The sequence below is a fragment of the Dermochelys coriacea genome, chromosome 1 (assembly GCF_009764565.3).
Source record: "Dermochelys coriacea isolate rDerCor1 chromosome 1, rDerCor1.pri.v4, whole genome shotgun sequence".
In the NCBI taxonomy this organism is placed as follows: Eukaryota; Metazoa; Chordata; order Testudines; family Dermochelyidae; genus Dermochelys; species Dermochelys coriacea.
The window spans coordinates 149499701-149508632 of NC_050068.2; the positions used below are offsets into that span (position 1 = coordinate 149499701).

General features: G+C 40.5%; 1 long non-coding RNA gene across 1 annotated transcript; it reads left to right on the forward strand.

Moving 5' to 3' along the window:
• The first annotated feature begins 3186 nt into the window (after positions 1–3186).
• On the forward strand, positions 3187–8651 carry LOC122458153. Its single transcript, XR_006278035.1, has 3 exons — positions 3187–3197; positions 7353–7464; positions 8618–8651. It is a non-coding gene; the product is annotated as an uncharacterized LOC122458153 (long non-coding RNA).
• Positions 8652–8932: the final 281 nt, after the last annotated feature.

Genomic DNA, 8932 nt, shown 5'->3' on the forward strand with positions numbered 1-8932 from the left:
TTTCAATTCACCTAATACAAGTACTGTAGTGCAATCACTTTATCATGAAAGTTGAACCTACAAATGTAGAATTATATACAAAAAATAACTGCATTCAAAAATAAAACAATGTAAAACCTACAAGTCCACTCAGTCCTACTTCAGCCAATTGGTCAGACAAACAAGTTTGGTTACAATTTGCAGGAGATAATGCTTCTTGTTTACAATGTCACCTGAAAGTGAGAACAGGTGTTTGCATGGCACTGTTGTAGCTGGTGTTACAAGATATATACATGCAAATCCGCTAAAGATTCATATGTCCCTTCATGCTTCAACAACCATTCCAGAGGACATGCATTCATGCTGATGACAGGTTCTGCTCAATAAATGTTCCAAAGTAGAGCAGACTGATGCATGTTCATTTTCATCATCTGAGTCAGATGCCACCAGCAGAAGGTTCATTTTCTTTTTGGTGGTTTGGGTTCTGTATGTTCTGCATCAGAGTATTGCTCTTTTAAGACTTCTGAAAGCATGCTCCACACCTCATCCTTCTCAGATTTTGAACGGCACTTCAGATTCTTAAATCTTAGGTCGAATGCTGTTGCTATTTTTAGAAATCTCACATTGGTACCTTCTTTGCGTTTTGCAGTGAAAGTGTTCTTAAAATGAACAACATGTGCTGGGTCATCATCCAAGACTGCTATAACATGAAATATATGGCAGAATGCAGGTAAAACAGAGCAGGAGACATACAATTCTCCCCCAAAAAGTTCAGTCACAAATTAAATTAATGTATTTTTTAAATGAGCATCATGAGCATGGAAGCATGTCCCCTGGAATGGTGGTCAAAGCATGAAGGGGCATACAAATATTTAGCATATCTAGCATGTAAATACCTTACAATGCCGGCTACAAAAGTGCCATGCGAATGCCTGTTCTCACTTTCAGGTGACATAGTAAATAAGAAGCAGTCAGCATTATCTCCTTAAATGTAAACAAACTTGTTTGTCTTAGCGATTGGCTGAACAAGAAATAGGACTGAGAGCCTACAAGTCCACTAAAGTTTTACATTGTTTTGTTTTTGAGTCCAATTATGTAACAAAAAAAAAATCTACATTTGTCAGTTACACTTCCACAATAAAGAGATTGCACCACAGTACTTGTTTAAGGTGAATTGAAAAATACTATTTCTTTTATCATTTTTAAAGTGCAAATATTTGTAATAAAAATAATATCAAGTGAGTTCTGTACACTTTGTATTATGTGTTGTAATAGAAATCAATATATTTGAAAACACAGAAAAACATCCAAAAATAATTAATAAACAGTATCAATTGAAATTTAAGTGTGATTAATCATGATTAATTTTTAATAGTGATAAATTTTGAGTTAATTGCATAAGTTAACTGCGATTAAATAGACAGCCCTAATAAAAAGCAGTAAGAGGTTCTTCAAATACATTAGGAATAAAGGGAAAGATAGGAAAATGTAGAGCCAGAAAGCTAATAAGGGATGAATACAAGAATACAGAGGTTCTTAATGCCTATTTTGTTTCAGTCTTCATTAAAAAGGTTAATGGTGATCAGATACTCAGCACAGTTAATATTAACAACAAGAGGAAAGAAACAAGGCAAAGTAGGAAAAGATCACATTATATAATGTTTAGATAAACTATAAGTATTCAAGTTGGCAGGACTGGTGAACTTCACTCTAGGATACTTAAGGAACTAGCTAAAGCAATTTCTGAACCATTAGCAATTATCTTTGAGAGTTCACAGAAGACTGGAGAATGGCAAAAATAGTACCTATGTTTAAAAAGGGGGCCCAAGGAGGACTCAAGGGATTATAGATCAGACAGCCTAACTTCAATATCTAGAAAGCAGTGGAACAAATTATTAAACAATTAATTGTAAGCATTGTGATACAGCATGGCCAGAAGGCAGCAGGAGAGTGATATAGGAGAGATATGTAAATCCCAGAATTAGGAGAAGCCTTATTCCCTGTAAAGGGAAGATTAATTAAAAGATTATTTAATTAATAGATAAATTAAAAGCACCTGAAGCCAATTAGAGCATCTGAAGCTAGTCACCTGATAAAAATCCCCTGCTTCAATCTTCCAGGGGAAAAAGAGTTGGAGCAGATGAGACTTTGGAGAAGTGCCATGGCTGGCTAGAAGACCAAGACCTTAGGTAAAGAGACACCCAGCTTGTGCAGAGAGAGAGAGAGAGAGAGAGAGAGAGAGAGAGAGAGAGAGCAGGAAGCCCCACAAGCAGAAGAGCAGGATAGGGAAGTAGCCCAGGGGAAGGAAGCATTAGTTCAAGTGGTTTGCCACTATCCCTAGGGCCCCTGGGTTGTGACCCGGAGTAGAGGGCGGGACTGGGTCCCTCCCTCTCCACTACCCTTCTCTGCGTTACTAGTGGGGCAGTAGATACCCTAGTTCAGGGGCAGGAAATTGCACCCTGAACCCCAACCCCAAGAAGAGGAAGCGCGGAACCCATCATAATTGTACCGGCAATTTGCCACAGCATCTACAGGATAACAGAATAATAAGGACTAACCCATATGGATTTGTTGAGAACAAATCCTGTCAACCAACTACTTTTTTAGACTGGAGTTACCAAGGTTACTGGCCTAGTGGAAGGGGATAGCTGTATATAGATAGGTAGGTAGATTTTAGTATTGCTTTTGACACAGTCTCACATGACATTCTCAGAAGCAAACGAGGGAAGTAGGGCCTAGATGAAATTACTTTAAAAAGGGTGCACAACTGGATACAAGACCAAACTCAAAGAGTAGTTATCAGTGGATTGCTGTAAAACTGGAAGTATGTATCTAGCAGAGTTCCACAGGGATCAGTCCAGGGTCTGGTAATAGTCAATACTTTCATTAATGATATGGATAATGGAGTGGAGAGTATACTTCTAAAATTTGCAGATGACACCAAGATGGGAGGTATTGCAAGCACTTTGGAGGATAGGATTAGAAGTAAAAATAATCTTGACAAATTGAGAATTGATCTGAAATTAACAAGATGAAATTCAATAAAGACATGTACAAAGTACTTCACTTAGAAAGGAAAAATCAAATGCACAAAAATAGGGAATAACTGGCTAGGTAGTTGTATTGCTGAAAAGGTTCTCATGGATCACAAATTGAATGAGTCAACAATGTGATGCATTTGTGAAAAAAGGCTAATATTCTAGTGAGTATAAACAGGGGTGTCATATATATAAAAACACAGGAGGTAACTGTCCCATTCTACTCACCACTGGCGAGGCCTCAGCTGGAATACTGTCCCAAAGAGTAACACTTGGCAAGGGTGTGGACAAATTGGAGAGATTCCGGAGGAGAGCAACAAAAATTACAAAAGATTTAGAAACCCTGACCTATGAGGAAAAGTTTAAAAAGGAGGGCATGTTTAGCCTTGACAAAAAAAAGACTGAAGGGGGACCTAATAAGATTCTTCAAATATTTTACAGGCTGTTATAGATTCATAGATACTAAGGTCAGAAGGGACCACTCTGATCATCTAGTCCGACCTCCTGCACAGCGCAGGCCACAGAATGTCACCCACCACTCCTATGAAAAACCTCACCCATGTCTGAGCTATTGAAGTCCTCAAATCATGGTTCAAAACTTCAAGGAGCAGAGAAGCCTCCCTCCAGTCAACCATGCCCCATGCTACAGAGGAAGGCAAAAAAACCTCCAGGGTCTCTCCAATCTGCCCTGGAGGAAAACTCCCTCCCGACCCCAAACATGGCAATCAGCCAAACCCTGAGCACATGGGCAAGATTCACCAGCCAGATACCCAGGAAAGAATTTTCTATAGTAAATCAGATCCCATCCATCCAATATCCCATCTCAGGGGATTTGGCCTATTTACCCTGAATATTTAAAGATCAATTACTTACCAAAATCCCATTATCCCATCATACCATCTCCTCCATAAACTTATCGAGTAGAATCTTAAAACCAGATAGATCTTTTGCCCCCACTGCTTCCCTTGGAAGGTTATTCCAAAACTTCACTCCTCTGATGGTTAAAAACCTTCGTCTGATTTCAAGTCTAAACTTCCTGGTGGCCAGTTTATATCCATTTGTTCTTGTGTCCACATTGGTGCTGAGCTTAAATAATTCCTCTCCCTCTCCTATATTTATCCCTCTGATATATTTATAGAGAGCAATCATATCTCCCCTCAACCTTCTTTTAGTTAGGCTAAACAAGCCAAGCTCCTTAAGTCTCCTTTCATAAGACAAGTTTTCCATTCCTCGGATCATCCTAGTAGCCCTTCTCTGTACCTGCTCCAGTTTGAATTCATCCTTTTTAAACATGGGAGACCAGAACTGCACACAGTATTCTAGGTGAGGTCTCACCAGTGCCTTGTATAACGGTACTAAAACCTCCTTATCCCTACTGGAAATGCCTCTCCTGATGCATCCCAAAACCGCATTAGCTTTTTTCACAGCCATATCACATTGGCAGCTCATAGTCATCCTATGATCAACCAATACTCCAAGGTCCTTCTCCTCTTCCGTTACTTCTAATTGATGCATCCCCAACTTATAACTAAAATTCTTGTTATTAATCCCTAAATGCATAACCTTACACTTCTCACTATTAAATTTCATCCTATTACTATTACTCCAGTTTACAAGGTCATCCAGATCCTCCTGTATAATATCCCGATCCTTCTCCGAATTGGCAATACCTCCCAGCTTTGTATCATCTGCAAACTTTATTAGCACACTCCCACTTTTTGTGCCAAGGTCAGTAATAAAAAGATTAAATAAGATTGGTCCCAAAACCGATCCCTGAGGAACTCCACTGGTAACCTCCCTCCAACCTGACAGTTCGCCTTTCAGTAGGACCCGTTGCAGTCTCCCCTTTAACCAATTCCTTATCCATCTTCTGATGTTCATATTGATCCCCATCTTCTCCAATTTAACTAATAATTCCCCATGTGGCACGGTATCAAATGCCTTACTGAAATCTAGGTAAATTAGATCCATTGCATTTCCTTATCTAAAAAATCTGTTACTTTTTCAAAAAAGGAGATTAGGTTGGTTTGGCACGATCTACCTTTTGTAAAACCATGTTGTATTTTGTCCCATTTACCATTGACTTCAATGTCCTTAACTAATTTCTCCTTCAAAATTTTTTCCAGGACCTTGCATACTACAGATGTCAAACTAACTGGCCTGTAGTTACCCGGATCACTTTTTTTTTCCTTTCTTAAAAATAGGAACTATATTAGCAATTCTCCAATCATTTGGTACTATTCCTGAGTTTACAGATTCATTAAAAATTTTTGCTAATGGGCTTGCAATTTCAGGTGCCAATTCCTTTAATATTCTTGGATGAAGATTATCTGGGCCCCCCGATTTAGTCCCATTAAGCTGTTTCAGTTTCGCTTCTACCTCTGATATGGTAATATCTACCTCTATATCCTCCTTCCCATTTGTCATGCTACCATTATCCCTAAGATCCTCTTTAGCCTTATTAAAGACTGAGGCAAAGTATTTGTTTAGATATTGGGCCATGCCTAGATTATCTTTAACCTCCGCTCCATCCTCAGTGTTGGAGGGTGGTTGTGACATTCCCCTCTGGTGTTGTCTGGACCAGTGATCTGCTAGGCCACTCCAATCCTTGACTCTGGGAGCCAGCCTTACACTGCCCTGCTGTGACAACCCCCACTTCTGGGCTGTTCACGCACAGCCTCTGGCATGTAAGTTGCTCCCTGCTATTTGCAAGCGAATGACACTAGACAATATCTCCAGTCCAAGGAATAACCCTCGGAACCTCCATCTTGCATGTCCAGTTATGCCCACTGGACTCTGCAAGCTTATAAAAGTTGGCCAATTTAACAAAGAAATTGGCATGTACCAGGTGTGACAAAGTTCCTGCTCTACCTTGATGGGTCTTGCACTTACTGGTGTATTTGCTCGCCTTGGAGCTTCACAGCAGCCCTCAGTTTGGCCGCTTTTCTGAACCCACAGTCCAGGTCAACTCCTCCTGTGTCTGACCAGGAGTTGGGAGGATTTGGGGGGAACCCAGGCTCACCCTCTACTCCGGGTTCCAGCTCAGGACCCTGGGGAATGTAGCTGTCTACAGTGCCTCCTGGAATGGCTGTGCAACAGCTACAACTCCCTGGGCTACTTCCCCATGGCCTCCTCCCAACACCTTCTTTATCCTCACCATAGGACCTTCCTCCTGGTGTCTGATAATGCTTGTACACCTCAGTCCTCCAACAGTCTGCGTTCTCACTCTCAGCTCCTAGTGCCTCTTGCTTCCAACTCCTCACACAAACACACACACCAGAAACTGAAGTGAGCTCCTTTTTAAAACCCAGGTGCCCTGATTAGCCTGCCTTAATTGATTCTAGCAGCTTCTTGATTGGCTGCAGGTGTTCTAATCAGCCTGTCTTAATTGTCTCCAGAAGGTTCCTGATTGTTCTGGAACCTTCCCTATTACCTTCCTCAGAGAAAAGGGACCTACTTAGCCTGGGGCTAATATATCTGCCTTCTATTACTTTACTATAGCATCTGGCCCGACGCTGTCACACTGGCTTGTTCTCCCAAGGGGAATCTCTGACACACTGCAAACCAAATCTACTGCTTCAGATAGAATAAATGAACAGATTTATTAATTATAAAGGTATATTTAAGTGATTATAAGTCAAAGCGTAACAAGTCAGATCTGGTCAAATGAAGTAAAAGAAAAATGCATTCTAAGCTGAACACTTTCAATGTCCTTACAAACCTAGATGCTTCTCACCACAGGTTGGCTAGTTACTCTTCAGCCAGGCTTTCCCCTTTGATCAGCGGTTCGGTCGCTTGGCGGTGGCAGTGGTGTCTGTAGATGTAGGCAGGAGAGAGAGAGCATGGCAAAATGTGTCTCCCTTTTATCATGTCTTTTCTTTCCTCTTGGCTTTGCCCTCTCCCCCTTCAGAGTCAGGTGAGAATTACCTCATTGCAGCCCCAAACTGCCCAAAGGAAGGGGTGACTCCCTTGAGGGTCTAACGGATTCTTTTGTTGCTGCCTAAAACAGTGTCCATTGTTCCTGTAAGGCTGGGCTGGGTTTGTCCCATCCATGCCCTGATGAGGTGTGAACTGCCTCTCTGTTCTTGGAGAGTTTTTGCATGGGCTCGCTTTAAGCCATGGGGATACGTTTTCAGCCTCATAACTATATACATAACCTTATTATAACATTACTGTAACAATTACTATAACATCACTAGAACGACCATGCTCAATGCATCACGAGCCTTCCGAAGACACCCAACATGACAAACTTTGCATTGGATACCACACAATCATTTTATAAAGATGAACATGGGGGTGTAGGGTGTTCCTCTGAGGTACAGAGCGTCACAGTGGTGATCTATTGTTCTCCATGTACACTGAAGGTAGGACAACAAGTAATAAGATTAATCTGCAGCAGGGCAGATTTAGGTCAGATATTAGGAAAAACTTTCTAACTATAAGGGTAATTAAGTTTTGTATTACATTTCTGAAGGAAGCTGTGGAATTTTCATCAGTCGAGGTTTTTAAGAACAGGCTGGAGAAACACTTGTCAGGGATGGTCTAGGTTTACTTGGACCTGCCTCAACACAGGGGGCTGGACATGATGACATCTCAAGGTCCCTTCCAGCTCTACATTTCTATGATCTACACACTGTACAGCTCTCAAAAGTGGTGAGTAAACAGACTGATGCTTTGTTGTACTTCTATTGAGCATTATTTCAAAGAGCTCCATTTTATATCAGTGCATTATCAATTAAATATCTGTACACAAATGTCTCTACAGTGCATTTCTACACTTTCCTATACTGTATACAAAGTATGAAGAGTTTTATGTGAATAATGACAACCAGATTTCACATCATGATGAACCACTTAGAGAAGGAAAGTAGATAAATTATCAATTGCACATTCTCTAGTGGAAGCACAATTATTTGAGACTGAAAATTACATAAAGGCTTTGGAAAGGTACTTGAGGAAATGACATGGCAATACTAGTGGGTTGGAGTAGATGACCTAAAGATCTTCTCATCTTAAATTTCTCCAACTTTGTGATTCAATCCATTCCTTAGGAAGGATCGATTTCACACATAAAAAATGAGAAATGACTGCCTAGGAAGGAGTACTGCAGAAAGGGATCTGTGGTTATAGTGGATAACAAACTAAATGAGAGTCAACAGTGTTATACTGGTGCAAAAAAAAAGTGAACATCATTCTGGGATGTATTAGCATGAACGCTGTAAGAAAGACACATGAAGTAATTCTTCTACTCTGCTCCACCCAGATAAAGGCCTCAGCTGGAATACTGTGTCCACTTCTGGACTCCATATTTTAGGAAAAATGTGGACAAATTGGAGAAGGTCCAGAGGAGAGCAACAAAAATGATTAAAGGTCTAGAAAACATGACCTATGCGGAAAGATTTTTTTAAAAAATGTGTTTGTTTAGTCTGGAGAATAGAAGACTTAAGGGGGACATAACAGTTTTCTAGCACATAAAATTTTTTTACAAGAAGGAAGGTAAAAAATTTCTCAACCTTTGAGGATAGGACAAGAAGCAATGGGCTTAAATTGCAGCAAGGCAGGTTTAGGTTGGACATTAGGAAAAAACTTCCTGTCAGGTAGTTAAGCACTGGACCATATTGCCTAAGGAGGCTGCGGAATCTCCATCACTGGACTTTTTAAGAGCAGATTAGACAAACACCTGTCAGAAATGATCTGGTTAGTACGTAGTCCTGCCTTGAGTGCAGGGGACTGGACTAGATGACCTAATGGGGTCACTTCCAATCCTACAATGTATGATTCACCCAAATTCCTCAGTTGCTTAAATTTAAACCTTTTCAGTGTTCTAATGTTAACTGTCTAGCCAATCTTGTTCTCTTTTATAACAATCACAATAAGTGAGGAATAGATGGTATGACCAAGCCATCATGAAT